The sequence below is a fragment of the Catharus ustulatus genome, chromosome 20, assembly GCF_009819885.2.
Source record: "Catharus ustulatus isolate bCatUst1 chromosome 20, bCatUst1.pri.v2, whole genome shotgun sequence".
Lineage (NCBI taxonomy): Eukaryota > Metazoa > Chordata > Aves > Passeriformes > Turdidae > Catharus > Catharus ustulatus.
The window spans coordinates 7,195,411-7,211,915 of NC_046240.1; positions in this window are offsets into that span (position 1 = coordinate 7,195,411).

The window sequence follows — 16,505 nt, forward strand, 5'->3', positions numbered from 1 at the left end:
TCACAAAGAAAATATAATTTGTGGTTATTCGTGCGCTGCACAGGCAGATGGAAGCACAGCAGGTAGATAAATACTGACATTCTCTTCTCTGAATACTTTCAAAAGAAAGGTCAAAGGTAAGACAGGGAGTAAAGTGAATGTAGATTAGGCAGAACATCTGTTGAAGTGGGATAGTAGGGAAAATATTCAATGCTTTTCAAGTAGAAGCTCTGCTTAAAAAATGTTGATGGGCATCTGCTTAATTATAAATTTTTTGCTGTCTGTAGCATTAGTCTTTTAATAAAACTGAAAAAAAAGAAAAGGAAAGGGAGGGGAGGGGAGGGGAGGGGGATGTGGAAGAAAAAGCCCCAAGAGATAATTCAGTCCTCTTTGCACAATGTAATACCAGAACTTGCTTCAGCTGGAAAGACAAGGGGGTGGATCAGCAAGCAGGGGGGATGAAAGGCACTTTGGGCAAGGTCACACTGTCCTCCCTGTCCCATTCAGTGAAATGAGAACCTGGGCACCAGTGGCTGGTGGCAGTGCCGTGTGTGGTGCTCCCAGCAGGGCAGACCTGGTTCTGCAAACAGCTCCCTGGGTGAACAAGGATATGTTGAATTGGGATTTTTTAATGGCCACATTATGTGCCCAGCTACAGACTAGCTGTGCTGTGACAAATGGGAGGAGGCAATCCTTTGTGTCCCAACCTTTTCACCAGGAAAATCCCACCTGATGTCAGTAAGGAAATGACTGCTAATATTATAAATTACTTATGCTGATAAGGCACCCATCAGCCCACACAACCTTTACATCACTCCATGTAAAAGTGCAGCTGTGTGAAGGAGTTAAACTGCAGTGAGTAAAACACAAACAGGCAGGTGAATTGTTCTGTAATGCTGGTGTGCTGCATTTTTCTCCCTGTTCCTGAGCACCTCATGACTGTTGGATATTGAGAATTACAGAGAAAGGATTTCCCGTGCATACATGTGCTTGTGTAATCCACACACACACAAACCTGTCCTTTTTTTTTGATACTGGACTGTGACTTTTGCTTTCACTGCTCTGTTGATTTGAACCTTTGTGATATTATTAAAGGAGAATTATATCCCATTTTCTTTATGTTCCTAACCTTGTAGCCAAGACTCCTCCACTCATTCAGAATTGCAACACTACAATGTGGGGATGAGGGAGGACAAATTTGTATTTTGCTGTATGTGAATTTGGCCATTTCCACCTGGGATTCCAATAGCCAAGTTTTAAGACAAACATATCCTTAAAAAATCTTTTTCTAAACTAAGAAGGGACCCAACATGTTTTTTTTCTTTTCTCTCTCTCCAAATATCTAATTCAAAACCCATGAGACATCTCTATTTGCTGTGTCATGTATACAAATATTTAGCACTAACCATATGTTTCTGTGTTTTCTTGAAGCCTAAAATAATTTCTTAAACCATCCTTCCTTTTCAGCTTCTATGTTTGAGTGCCTTTTTGGCAGCCTAAACTGCTCAGCATTTCAGTGACATTTGTTTCACCAGAGAGGGTTTGTGTCTGTGTGTGTTTGCTTTTTTTGCTCAGCTCATTCCCAAGTGCTGCTGTGAGATGGTTGTGGGGTCCAGGAGGAGCCAAGCACCTGAACCTGTCTCATTAGCTTCAACTCAGGGGTGGAAAAGGATGAGCATTAAAAATCAAGGGAAGTTAGAGGGGAATGCGAGATTCTGGAGGAACAAATGGCACAGGAGGAGCCCTCTGGATCAAGATTAATTTTCTGGTTGTGATAAAAGTTGCAGGCAAAGAAGCCCTGGGGTGAAGGCCAGGCAATAACCCATTGTGCAATGAGTGGGGTCAGGGCCTCACCTTTAACAGCTGCAAAGAGCAGAGCTGGCTTGTCTTGAATAACAATCCCCAATTTGCCAGCCCCAGCTGCAAACTGAACCTGCTCTGTGTAAACTCTGGGGCTGCTCCTGCAGGGGAACAGCCCTCTGGGGATGGCATTTTAGAGCTGGCTGCTGGAAGGGATTGAATGGAGAAAAGTGGATCCAGGCTAATAAAAGCCAGAAGGAGGGAGAGCGTCTGAAAAATATGAATACAAGATGAGTGGAAAAAAAATTCAAAAAATCTAACATTCTCCTAAACATCTTTTGTGTTGAAATGCTGCAGCAACCATCCAGCTCTGAGGAAAGACTCTGGGTTTGGCCCATGATCCATAATTTAGATTTGGAACAATTTGAGTGCCTTTGCCTTTTCCCACCACTCTGGCTGAAGTCATCTGCTGAGATCAGTGAGACACACCAGCAGCTTGAAATAAGGGGCAGGTTTGCATGGGGAGAGAAGATTCTCATCTGAAGACACATTTAGGTACAACCTTGTCAGCACTATCAGTTCATGGGAGCATCCAAATTCTGAGCTTAGGGAGTGGTGGAGCACCTTGCAGTGACTTCATTCAGGCAATCACATTAGGATGCAAAATGAACACCATAATGACATAAATATTTAATTCTTATAACTAGGTTCTAAACACTGTAGAAATGTTGTCATAATTAATTTTCAAACAGTTACTTTTTTCTTCCCCTTTCTAATTAGTAGAGTACAGATGACATGCTACTGCATAATTGATAAAAACTATGTTTTAAATTGCATCTATATGATCATTCTTACACAGTTACATCAAATGAATCAAGTGTCATTGCCTTTACACTGCTCAAGGGCTAGAGAGGGTACAGCAGTAATTTTATGCTGGTGATAGAGTCATATTAATGCTCATTGCTCTTCATCTGGAGACATCAAAGATCCTTGCAAAGCTGCATGGAATATTCTGCTTTCTATGCAGGGAACTGGAGGCTCAGAAAGATTAGAACTCCCATTTTTTTTAAATCATGAGGTCATTCAATCATCAAATCAAAAGAAGTGAGTGGTGTTAAAATCAGAAAGTTTTACATGATAGGGATCAAGAACAGAGCTCTGGACCTGCCCTGGCCCAGGTAAATTAAACCTTGCCTTATTCAGTATGCCATGCAGGATGCCCAGGTAGATGGTATAACAAATATCTGTCATGGTTTCAAGGACACCAGGAGCAGCTTTGCTCTCTGGGAGTGCAACTTGCCCGCTGTTCCCAAGCTGGGAGTGACAAACACCTCAACCTGAATTGGAAAAGCAGTACTGACCACAGCAGGGAGATATTGATCCAAATTTACTACAGAAAAAATTACCTGGAGAATCAGAAAACATCAAAACTGGTTTTTTCCACATGAAGGATTTTAGAGCCCACACTAGCTTTTTCTGGATGTGGCTTGGAACATAAAAATAATGATTTCTTAATTCATCCACCAAACTGAAAAATCAATTATTGCACTCCTCAGGTCTAGTGAACTGTTTGTTCCTTAATGTAATGACAATTGTCTTCCAAGCAAATTAAGTCCAGCACTAGAGAAAATAAAATATTCATTAGCAAAGTTATTGGAAAAATAGATCAAATTATATTGAGGCAGTTTATTTTCCATGTTCCTACAAGGTGCTTGTAATACCATGCTGCCTGATTTTAAGAAACATGAGGAGAGTGTTCTGCTCTTCTGGGAGAGAATGTTCCCTGGAATTCCTGGAAAATCCCATAATCCCATAGCAAGGGTAAAAGCACAGCCAGTGGAGTTTATCCTGGCTGACCTTTGCTTCTGTGGAGAACAGGAATTAAAGTGGAACAGGACATGGCAGCTGTGTGCTGGGGAAGAAGGGCTCTAATGTCACAACAGATGTGAAGAGAGGTCTAAAAGTTGCATTTTTAGTCCTACAGGGTGTCCTGACCAAAAGGCAACCCCAAACCTCTGCCCCTTCAAGTGACAGAGCTGAGTATGATTCTGAAGGATGAAGTGCTTCATACAGGAAGAAATGCAATCACATTTCTTGCTCATCCCCTCTGCACAAACTTGTGTCTCGTTTGGATTCTTTTTTCTGCAATTGAGAGAGGAAAAGAAAAGAACAGTCCAGGGTAAAACAACAGGCAGTGTCTCCCACACAGAGTGCCTCAGACTCAGACTGCTCACACCTCACACCCCGGAGCTGGCAGTGGAAATCAGAGCTCTGAGCACCCCTGAGGTCTTGTACCCCTTGTGGAACTCTGGGATGAGAACATGGACATGCCAAACTCCTGGATATTTCCCCCTATTTTTCCAAAGATAAGATTATCTGTAATCTACAGTAATTTCATGATTATAAACCGCACCTGATTATAAATGGCACGTCCGGGTGTCAGCAACTGTCTTGGGTTACAATACAGAGTGTGATAAAAGGGATCTGTTCTATCACCATCTGTTGAGGGTGGGGGCAGTGATCCTTATCTCCATGGGAGATATTCTGCTAATGGGCCATCCATTGAAACCAGGCAGGGCATTGTTCTTTGTCTTTTCACAACCCATCCTTCCTCCAGCCAGTCATTTTCTGCTCATGGCCATTGAGTCCCACTGTGGGACTGATAAAATTACTGCATCCCATTGGGAGTTGCTCCAGCCAGGGGGAAGAGCCCAACATTTCTTACCAAGATAAAAACAGAGGTTTTGGGACACTAAGGGAGCCCCTTTCTCCACTGGACTCCAGAGGAAAACCGGATTTCTCCACATCACCACTGGAGCTCCGGAGGGAAACTGCACCTTGTACAGGAGCACTGCTCCAACTGAGCCACATCTGTCACTGCAGGAGGATGCAGCCACCATGGAATGGGACTGCTGCCAACACCCTGCCTGATGGGTGTCAGGTTGTACTCTGACTGTGTCAGGGTTTGGGGTTTGTTCTTTGTAGTGCTGTATTTCTATTTTAATTTCCCTAGTAAAGAACTGTTATTCCTAATTCCCATATTTTTGCCTGAAAGCCCCTTGATTTCAAAATTATAATAATTTGGAGGGAGGGAGTTTACATTTTCCATTTCAAAGAGAAGCTCCTGCCTTTCTCAGCAGACACCTGTCCTCCAAACTAAAACAGCAACTTTTCGTTCTTTGTCCATATATAAGCCGCACCTGATTATAAGCCGCATTCTGGGTTTGAACCAAAATTTTAGTCAAAATGGCTTGTAATAGTGAAATTACTGTACATGGCAATCAAACCACCCCATTAGCTGGCAGTCAGTCCCAGAATCTGGAGTAAAACCCCTTCTGCTCAGAGCCCAACTTCCCATTCAGAGCACGGCTGCCCTGACACCTCGAGACAATTCTCACTCATCCAAATAATCCTTCAGATTAATGTTAAAGCAGCAGCACAGAGTTGACTCTTGGAAGCAAAACTGGGTGCATTTGACAGAATTTAAAAAATAGTTCTAATTATTCTCTGTGATCTCTCTGAAGTGCTGAGAGAGGGAGAGAGGGGAGAAATGCAATTACCTTATTTGTGTGTGTGCTCATACATTATGACTTTTCCTTCTTTCCTTACATCTGGGAATCTGTAATGCAGCTGACAGTGATTTAGGGTGTTTGAAGTGTTTTGGAACTAATCTCTGCTTTCCTGGGAATTTTCCTGGGAATATGCATTGCCCTTGTGTTCACTGACCTAGCTAGCTAATGATAAAGGAAAAAAATGCTATTTGGAGAAATAATGGGCAGCATCTGAATTCCTGTTAATTGCTGCAGACAGGCTTAGCTCATGTGCTGAATGTAAGCACTGCCTTTGAACATGAACTTGCATCTATCACTAAGCAGAGAGCAATATGGACCTGACCTGAGAATAAATATTCTTTTGTCAGAGCTGGTGAGTGAGCCCACAAGGGGAGGGACTATGTTAGACCTGTTGCTTGTGAATAAAGATGGGCTGGTGGGAGATGTGCTGGTTGGAGGCCACTTGGGGCACAGTGAGCATGAAATTATAAAATTCTCAATATTTGAAGAAATCAGGAACATCAATAAAACTTTTACAGAGGGCAGACTTTGGCTAATTTAGGAAACTTGTTCAGAGAGTTCATTGGGAATCAGCCCTTAATGAATTTTTGGGAACAAAGCTGAAGACTTTGGGAATAAAGTCAAAGACTCCATGTTCTTCCATTATTAGCATGATTTAATGTAGATAATGTGGTGGCACTTAGAGAGCTCAGCCAGGGTGTCACCCATCGTTTGAGGCATTAAAAGACAGCCCAGCTGGCCACAGTGGCCATGGCAGGGACCTGGGGACAGCAGCAGCCAGGGGAGGCTCACAGAACACAAAGCCTGGAAATTGGATTTCATGAATTGCAGTGCTCATGAAAAAACTTGGTTTTTAAGGGTTTTATAGACACTTTTCAAGATTCTGTTGGCTGGTCTTTCACTTAGGCTCACAACTTTCAGCTGACCAGATTATACATGGCCTTACAGTTTTCTTTCTCCTCCTGTCTAATAAAGCATTTGGCCTTTTGTTCTGGACAGTTCCTTGCCCTCGTTGCTTTCTTCCATTCATCTATTTCAGTATTTCAGCACTGTTTTCCCCTCTCTTAAGTGCAACATTTTGACTTTCTTGAGCAATGGACTGAACCTTTGCTTTTAACAAATTGGATTTTATAACATTGGGACTTTCGGAAAGGTTTTAGGCAACTCTTAGATAAAGAGAATTTGAGGGAGTTTCAGTTATTCCAGGTTAAGTGAGGCAAAGGAGCAAGGAAATATTTGAACGAGCTGTTGCAGAAACAGCTGCAGCCTGATTGTTTGGAGGAAAAATTGATCCTAAAGGGTTGTTACTGCACTGACTCTGTAGGAAACACAACAGCAGATCTGGGTTTTAATTAGTTTATTCTCCTGTCTCCTCAAGTAAATTTTCACCTTCTTTTTCACCTATATTTTTATTACTTATTTGTCTATTATTTTGTCTTATATTGTCAATGACCTTTCCTCTCCTAAAATCTTTTTAAGGGTTTTTTTTGTTTGTTTCAGCAGATTGTTAACAGCTTCCTGAGTATCAATTTGAGTACATAGATGCATATTTGTGTATTATTGGGTCTGTCCCCATTCCTTCTCTGTGGTGGGAGGGTTTTTCTGAGCACAGACTGGTCGTGTCCACTGAGAGCAAAGCTTGGGGAGACCAGCTGAGCTGCACTGCCCAAAGCACAGCGTTGGAGAGCAGCTTAAAATTCTTCCCCTTCTCCTTCCTTATTGCTGTCCCCAAAGGCAGGAGGAGAAGAAATTGGAACCAAGGTGAACAAGGGCACACAGTGCCCACGCCAGCTGATGGAATGAAATCAAAGTTGCCTTCAAGGTGATCAGCAGAGCAGCTGCTCAAAGCCCCACTCAGATTATTTACTCCATAGTCCAAGTTATCTACAGGGCAGGTAGGAGCTAGCTGCAGGAATTTAAGGCTGGCTTGTTTCATGGCTGTTCCTGCAACATTTGGATTATCAACCAAAGCTTTCACCTCTCCCTTGCACTTGTCAGTGTTGGCTGTAGGTTGAATACATTTCCATTTCTTTGTGTTTTAATACTTTTGATCTCTCCTGAAATGCTTGGTGGGACCCAAGTCTGTCAGTGCTGGCTGCAGATCTGCCAGATTTTACTCTCTTTTTTTACCTTGAGCAGCTGTTTGATATTCTTTCAGCCTTTTTTTGAAATTTGTTGGCCAGTTCAGGCTCAGAAAAAGAATAATTTCCACTTTGACATATTTAAGGGCTGGTATAAAAATGAGGGACAAGGAACTTGCAAATTGACCAGGGTATCACATAGATACCACCCAAAAATGGTTTCAAATGAGCAAACATAGGTGTGTTCTGTAATTGGCATTCTGAATTCTTTATTCAGGAAAGTGTAAAGGGGTTGTCTTACACAGAAAAACTACCCTAGCACAGAATAATGGAATTAATAGCAAATAGCTAGTATTTCTGTATTAGAGCCTTCTTCCCTCCTCCCTAGGATTTGAATTTCAATATTTGAATCATTCCTTCTACCCTTCCTGAGGAGCTGCTTGACTGACAGCAGGGAGAGGTGTATTTTAAATAGCTCAAGCAGTTGTCATTGCATTTATCTGCGCTGCACTAACAAGGAATATCCAGAGCTGCTCTAGGCAGGATGGGGGAGCTTCCCTGCTCCAGGAGCTCTTCCAAGGCTGGCAACAGAGGAGGATAATGAAGGCTGGAGTCTGGCACAGCCCAGCCCTGCGTGCCACACACTGCCCTACCTGACAGGTGGAACATTAACAGCTCAAAACTGGATCATAGGGGGCAAGAAATGAGATTATCTGGAGGAAAAAAGAGGTCTGGAAATAAACAGGCAAAGATTTGAAGGTTTAGAAGGCTCTTGAGTAAATGAACTGCCTTCTCTGAGGTGTGATAGTGATCAAAAGAAGACAACCTGAGGAACAGAGCTGTCGTCCCCAACCAAATGGACTGTCACATCATTTATCTGGCTGCTTGCTGGCAGCAGGCACTCTGTCAGAGCCTGCAGCCCAGAGAAACGGGGAAGGGGGGGAATGGAAGGCATCTGACAACTGAAATGATGCTCGCTGTGTTGCCATTGTCCCTGGATTTTGAAAGGCTAACATCAAAATATTATGATTCCCCAAATGTCATAATTTCAATATCTCAGCTCATTCATCTTCACTCTGTATCTCAGAGCTTATGTTTAATCTCTTTAACATTCTATAATTATGTCTTCAGTGTGGATCAATTATCTCAGAATATGGAAACAAATTACCATCATTATCTTCAATTGTTCTTTACATTTTCTTTGTCCATTTTTGTTTTCTGGCTTTCTTTACCGGTGTCAAAAATGTAGCTCACATCCATGCTCCTTTGTCATGAATATACATTTGGCAGTAAATCATCTGCCAAGCAAGGATTTGTCCTTCCCTTTGCTGTTATTCCCCAGTTATCCTTGTTGGGGAACTCATTACTTTCTGCATATTCAAATAGGTTTATTCAAATAGGTGTCTAAGCAAGACCAAAGATTGGTAACAGAGTCTTTTTAGTTTTTCAGGTTCCTCACTAAAATCCTTTAAATTAACATAGACTACATGCCCAAGAACAGGGCTGGTGTCTGCAGGAGTGGAGTTTATTGTGACAGTAATTCACTGGTCAAAGCTGGCTTCATCTGCACTGATGTGACAGCTGAGGGCTCCTATTACAGGAGTGATCTGTGAATTATAGAGTGACTTGTAGCCATTCCACCACAGCCATAAATAAATCTAACAAAGTTAGTGCATTGAAAAAAAACCAAAACAAAACCAAACAAAAATAGCATTAAGCTACAGCTCTGGTTGTGCTGCAATCCACTAAAGCAGAGAAACAGAATTCTTGAATTTCAGCAGCACATTGTGATTTGATTGTTGGAGAGAAGTCTCTCTAACACCAAGGATGGTGCTGCTCTCCCAAAGGGAAAATCAGCTTAAAATTCAATCTTTGTAGCCCTTTTTACCTAAATTATTAACTTTTGTCTCCAGGACATTATGTCTGATTAAGATACATGTGAATTGTTTGGAATTTGGTGAGGAAGCTGTTTCTGGTGTGGCACTGCTCTGTTCTGTTTGGGGCTCAGCTGAGCCTGTGAATGCAGCTGAGGTAGCCAAGCTGTGCAGAATTCTAAGTTAGGACATTTTTTAAAGGTGATGGCTTTGCTGTAGGGATCATGTCTTATTTCTTCTGAATTGACCAGGCTTTCTTTCAAAATGCTGCACTGAAAATCAAGCTTCATACAATAGGTATTTCTACCAAGAAAGGCTTGTAGTGGTAACTCCCTTGTAAAACAAATCATATCTTCCTGCCCTCCTCTCTCCATTTTATGAGGTACCTTTCCCCTTCTTATTGCTTTTGCTTCAGTTTCTCACTGTCTCTGCTACACACCAAGGCAATAAACTACTGAGGTGCAAAAAAAAGGGCAAGTACTCAGTCCAGAATTTTATCCAAACCTGGCTGCTGCTTGAAAATAGTAATTTCTAGCAACTGTATTTCAAATTAAAATGCTAAAGTGCTGGAGAAATGGGGTGTGGAAATACTTAATTTGATAGCAAATTACATTTATGGGTTGAGAAAATGATGTCTTTTAAAAATGGGCCCCAGTGTTCAATGCATACCTGTTTTAATTACCCAGGTGTGGAAAATAAAAAAAATTATGCTTTGTTGGGAACATTTCAAGGACTGCTGATGTCAACAAAAGGCAAGAGGCAGCACAAGCCCAGATGGTTGGCTGTAGGCTTTTCTTAACCATCCAAACAGATTTACTCAAAACTCCTACAAATCAAGGATCCAGCACAAAGGTGAAAGCTCTGTTTTCTTGTGCAGCTCTTTGTTAGCCAGTGTTGCAAGGTGTGGTTTTAAAACCAAGCAAAGCACAAGATTTGGGGAAATTATGAACTGCAATTGTGGTTTTCATATTTCCCTGCTGGTCTGTGCTCCTGTGGGTGAGGATTTGATATGCAAGTTGGCACTAAAATCAGCCCTGATCACTCTGCCAGGGTTTAGGCTGGAGTGCAGCATCAGAGGCTGTTTGAGGAGCCAGCCCTTGACTTCCCAAAATTAACTTTTTATCAACACTGGGCTGCGCTGCAGCTGCAGAACCCACAAAGTCACAGTGGCCACTCCATAGTGAGGCTAACACAGCAGAGAAAGTTTGGGTTTTCTCTGGTGTAAAGCTTCTAACTTCTGATCTGGAATGCTCTGTAGTGAATTATTCACTGTGATAGGTGTCTGTGATGTCCTGCTGTGCTTTGTCCCACAGGAGCAGCAGGGATGATGTCTCTGTCTCACACAGTTGTTTGCTGTGCCAGGGAACACTCTTAATTTCGTGATTTTAAAGAAAATTTGGTATTTGGCAGGCTCAGAACTGCAGTGTTTGGCTCCCACCACAGGGATGCTCACAATCAGCTTCTCCTGGGGGAGCAGGAGGACGGAGCTCACCCTGCACCACCACTCCTGGAACAGCAGAAGATACCAAATGCTGCTTCCATTGTTTCTTTCTGTCCAGGAACTCTCCTCCAAGATCAGTGAGTGCTGAGCTGTGGGGTGAACTTTGGCCTGTGTTACCTTCAGCATTTCCATAAATCCCCATCCCCTTGCTGCAGGAAGTTCTTGCACTTGGACTAATTTTGTGAACACAATCTGTATGACACTGAGTGAAGTTCTAATGCCTCTCCAGTACTCTGAAGAGTATTTTTCCCTCAGCCTGTACCTGAACTGACAGACACTTCAGGGCTGTTCTGAGATCAATAAATGGTGTTTGTAGTAGCAGTGCCAAGGGGACCCCACCAAATCTCCCTGATGAGAAGAAAAGTGCACCAACATGGAATTGCTGGAGTTGGATTTTAAGGAGCATGAACTCTTCATGGCTCTAGAATCAGGGCTGACTGGTGATATCTTTAAATATCTTTGGCATTTATTACCTTTTGCAATGGAAAGGGTAGTTACCAGCATTAAATGACTGCCATACATTGGGGTCATGGAGAACAATCACAGTGGAGAAATAAGAGAGAATGAAGCCAGCAAAGCCCAGGTTTAATCTGAAAAAAATCTCTCTGTAACAAGCTTCTGTTACTTCAGGGATGAATCCATGTGAAAGCACTGATGTTAGTGCAAGTTTTCACAAATAAGCAAAATATTATTAATTGTGTGCATTACTGTGCTTGGGCTGCCTTTGCTTTCTACAGACTGCCAAGGCTTTCCAAGGAGCCTGAGGTTAAGTGTTTGTCTTGGGGAAGCTTCCTGAGAATAGTTGTCTAATAAACACTTTGAGCTGGAGGGTAAAACAAGTGATATATGTTGCAGCACAGCAGTATAATGAATTAGTTAAAAGCAAACAACCCCCAAAACAGTAGATTTCCAGGGCAGGCCTGTGTCTGCCAACCAGTATTTCTGTGCCAGCTTTCTGAAGGAAACACAGCCAAAAATAGGAGTGCAATAACTCATCCTGAAGGAAGAAAGCCATTACAGAGGGGATGAAACAGCAGCAGTCTCAGCACTAACCCCAGATGATGAGGCTGATTCTCAGTCCTTTACCTGGTGCAGTAACACAAACAGTGCAAAGGATGTCTCATGCTGAATCAGAGCACTCTCCTGCCTCCCTGCATTAGTGCAGAGCTGGGACAGAGGGCAGAAAAGGCCTGCCCTGGGTGCTTGCATGGTTCTCAGGAATGCTGGCAGCTGCAATGGGAATATCTTCCCTATGCTCACAGATTTAGTGGGTGAAACAGCACTGGCACCACTCAAGTGACATAAGGAACACCTCTATAAAGCATTTTATACCACAGGAGGTAAAGTTGTCTTGGGAAAAACAGGGCAGGTGTAAAGCCTGACTGTTTTTTTGCTGCCTGAGCCTGCAAGCCTGGCTGGCCCCAGAGTCAGCAAATTAAGGTGAAACATGGAGAGACTCTGGTCAAACACAGCTGATTTTTAGTCATCCTGCCTAAACCAGATGTCTCCATTCACTTTGCAGCAAAGAAATGCCCTATCATGCCCAACAACTAAAATAAGATTCATCAGCAAGATGAAATTCAACTTATTACACACCTGAGTGGCCCCTGGAAGAGCAGCAGGCGATGCTTGATTGCTGCTAGCAGTGAGTGCTTAGTGAGCAAGAAATGCTGGTACCTGAGGAGTGGGCAATAATGACAAACATCTGCCTCCCCTGCAGCTCCACAGACATGCAGGGCACTGACATCCAACCCAGAGCCAGGCCCTTCTCATCCTTTGCACCATCTGGATTGGGTGAGAGATAATTCTGTAAGGGGGAAAAGCAGTGGGGATCAGGGAGGATCATTATTCAGTTCTCTCCAGTGGATAACACCCCTCTATAGGGATGCTGGAAAGGTCACAGAAATTGGAGTTCAAGGGTCTGCTGGGATGTCAGACACACAAGCAGGCTTCCCAGTCATCACAGTCCTTGCTAGACCTACTGAAATTGAAAACTATTTACAGATGTGTGGAAATAGAGATTGCCTTGGGAATTTTGACTAATAGCATACTGGAGTTAAAATGGATTCAGATTGCTTTCCTTTTTCCTTCCATTCTTACTTTTTTCTGAGCCTTACACTCTCTTAGTCATGAAGACTGCTGTTGAGCATTTCAATGATAAATCCTGCTTCACAGAGAGAGGGTTTCCTTAATTTGGGGAAGAGTGTCAACATTTCAGATGTTTCCCTAAGTTTAGGTTTCTTAAACCAACACACTGAACATTGTGTATTCTGCTTCTTCCACTGCTTTCAGTAGAAGTAGGTTTCAACAGCATAAAGGACTGACATTTTAATGACCCTGCTTTGAGTAGAGGTCCTCAAAATCCAATCCTTTCAGCAGAGAAGACACAGAGCTCCTGTTCCCCATTATGCACTATAAAGGGTATTTTCTATGTGATGCTACAGAGAACAGGTCACAGACAGTGGTTGGTGTGAAAAAGGTGATTCTCTCACTGCACAGGGCTGGGCTGTGCCTCTTGACTCACCCCTCACAAGCCATACAAGCATGAAAACCAAGGCATTGCCATGTTTAGGTACATGGCAGGTATTCTTGTCAAGAGGTCGTGACTCTGACCCTTCTGCTCTGTAAACAGCGCTTTTAACACAAAAAAAAAAAGAAAAAAGAAAAAGAAGTAAATTTGCCCTCCAATTTTCACTTTGGTTTGCTTTGTTTTCCTGTCTTCACCATGAACAACACGAGAGCTGCAGGATGTGAATTTTAATAGAGTCCATCTTTCAATCTGCAGCTATCAAGGCAGGCTGCATTTCTCTGCACATCCTTTAGTGCTTCATCTCCACACAGGGTGGGAGCTGCTCACTGCTCTCCCCGTGGGCATTCACTCATTGACAGCAGCCTTGTAATTAAAAGGCTGAAAATCGCCCCCCAGAGCTGCCACCCTGCCAGGAAACATCCAGCTGCTGTGAGCCAAACGCCAACAGGGAGCTGCTCAGCCAAACCACAGAACTGGCACAGAGTTCTGCTGCTGGGGATGTTTGCTGTGATTCCATGTCAGGGAGAGCAAACTGGGAGACTGGGACAAGCTGCCAAATTCTTTCCACACCTCCTAAAGCAAAATTTGGAGTGTTCCCAGCAGGGCATGGGCAGGGAGCAGTGCACAGAGCAAACTGGGATCTGTCCTGCTCAGAAGGGGCTGTGCCAGCACATCCCAGCCTGGCCCCTGCCATCCTGCTCCACTGCACTTCACTGGAATGCAAAATGCCATTATAGGGTTTAAAATTTAAAATTTTATTCCATGTCTGGTATGGGGACAGCAGGAAGGATGATCCACAACTGACAGCAAAAGAGTGGAGAAATGTTCTTAAGTGCTATTCACTTGTGTATTGTGGGATTAAACCTCCACCAGGGAGTGAGCAGAGCATTTAAAGACAGGACTGCACATTCCCTCTGCTGCCACTGACTCCTTGCAGAGCCACTCACACGGTGCTGCTGTGCTGTAAAGAGCATCCCCACCCTGCAGGGCAGGTGACCACTGCTGTAAATATAAATGCAGCCATTTCTTTGTGATGAGTGTAAAGTCATCCAGGACAATAAAATATGAAAGGTGCTGTGGCAGCTGTGGTGTACTTTTGCACATATTTTGCCTTGCAAGCAATAAGTTAGTCCTAAATTAATGGGAGAAACATGAGGAGAAGGAGAAATTGTAGAGGTGGCACCAAACTTGGGCTAAAACCATGGGAGGTGTCAAGCTAGAACCACCCTGAAAGAGCAGGGATAGACTTCTACACAAGGGATATACACTGTGTGTGATGAACCTAGGGATTACTGCACTCCTGTGCTGGAGAGTTAAATATCTGAAGCTTTTTTCTAGGTAAGTACGTGCTTCAGGATCACAGTTAATTGACATCCCTGTCTTTAGACCTATGGCAACATCTTTTACATCTTCTATGACTCATTTAAATCCTAGGAATCCTTTCTAGAGCCATTCATGGAAACAGATCTGGCCAGAGTGTGTTTATGTAGTATACTCTGCAATACAGAAGAGAGATTTTCTATTTTCCTTTTTTTTTGTTTGGGTTTTTTTTCCCTCTGTCTGTATCCCTGCTGTTTAGCAAGAAACCGCAGAGTTGGTCACATAAAATTAAACCTACTTGTGCTTAGCAGTCACTGAAACCCTAGGGCATTCTTAGCTGGGGCATTCTTAGCTGTGTTTGGAAATGCTGCTAAGGTATTAGGTAAACACTACAAATGGGATGTAAATGGAATCAGAGAAACAGCTGCCACCTCTTTTGCCGGCTGATTAATTTTTTTCTGAGTTACAACAATTACATTTTGGCGTGGCACGCCCATCAGGTTCTAAACACTGACTGCAGCGGTTGCCACTGCTGCTGGGTGATGGGCTGGGGGGCAGCTCCCTAGCAGTGTATTTTGATAAATCTCAGCCCATTTTCCATGCCCTGCAGCAGCTCCCCGGGAATCTCCCAGGCTGGATGTACCTGCTGCACTCGGGATCAGGTGCAGGTGAGACAGGCACGGACAGGTATTTACAGACTGGATGGCCACGGGCTCTGCCAGGCATTTCTGAGCTTCCACTGTCCTCTAGTGGTGCAAAACGAAGAGCTCAGAGGGCTGGAGCACCTGTAGAGCAGGATGAGCTGGGGATGCTCACCTGGAGAACAGAAGCTCCAGCAGGACTTCAGAGCCTCTTCCAGTGCCTGAAAATGCTCCAAGAGAGCTGGGAAAGAACTTTGGACAAGAGATGGAGCGACAGGACAGGGGGAAGGGCTTTAAACTGGCAGAGGGCAGGGTTGGGGGGGATACTGGATAAAAATTCTTCCCTGTGAGGGAGGTGAGACCCTGGCACAGGGTGCCCAGAGAGGCTGTGGCTGCCCCTGGGAATGTCCAAGGCCAGGCTGGAGCAATCTGGGATAGTGGAAGGTGTCTCAGCTTAGCAAATGTAAAACTTGAATGTGTGTCTCTGCCTCTCCTCAAAACTTTTTCTCCTGCAGTGGTACCCAAGCCATCCCTTTGAAAAGCCACATGTGCATCCCAGTGCAGACACCAGCACATCCACTCCTGCTTTCCCTTCACCTCAGCAGGAACAGTTATTTGGGTTTTTTTGACCAGGCTTGAAATTTTGAATTAGCCTGGGTGTCAGCAGTAGTATTCAGATGAAATTTAATTTTATTTCTTGCTCACAAAGGGGCTGCCAGTGTGTGGGAGGCAGTTGAGTATTCAGCTGAGAACTTTGCTGTACAGGAGGAGGGATTGCACTTCAGATGTTGTCTGCATGTAACCTGCAAAATGCCTTAGGGCATTAGTGGGAAAAGATGTTTGTAAATATAAAATATTAACCAGCCTTTGTTTTAAATAAACTTGATTACTCCAAGGAAAAAAAAAAAAAGTTGTTATAATGTGACTCTTTGTCCTATTTTCTGAGTTGATTTTATGAGTATCTGTCTTATCCCTTACCTGTAATAGCAGACCAGCTGAATATTTTATAAAATCAGTATTTCAGAAACATTCTTATTATTGTATCAGTATTCCTACAGATGGTGCAATATATAACAAAACTAATAATTCTCAGAAAGCTATTTATTCAATAAATCTCAGCCCAAAGTCTCCACAGAGACTCAGGTGTGCACTTACCCTTTCTCAGGGGAGTACTCCTTCTGGATTCAATGTCAATATTTGCATGAGT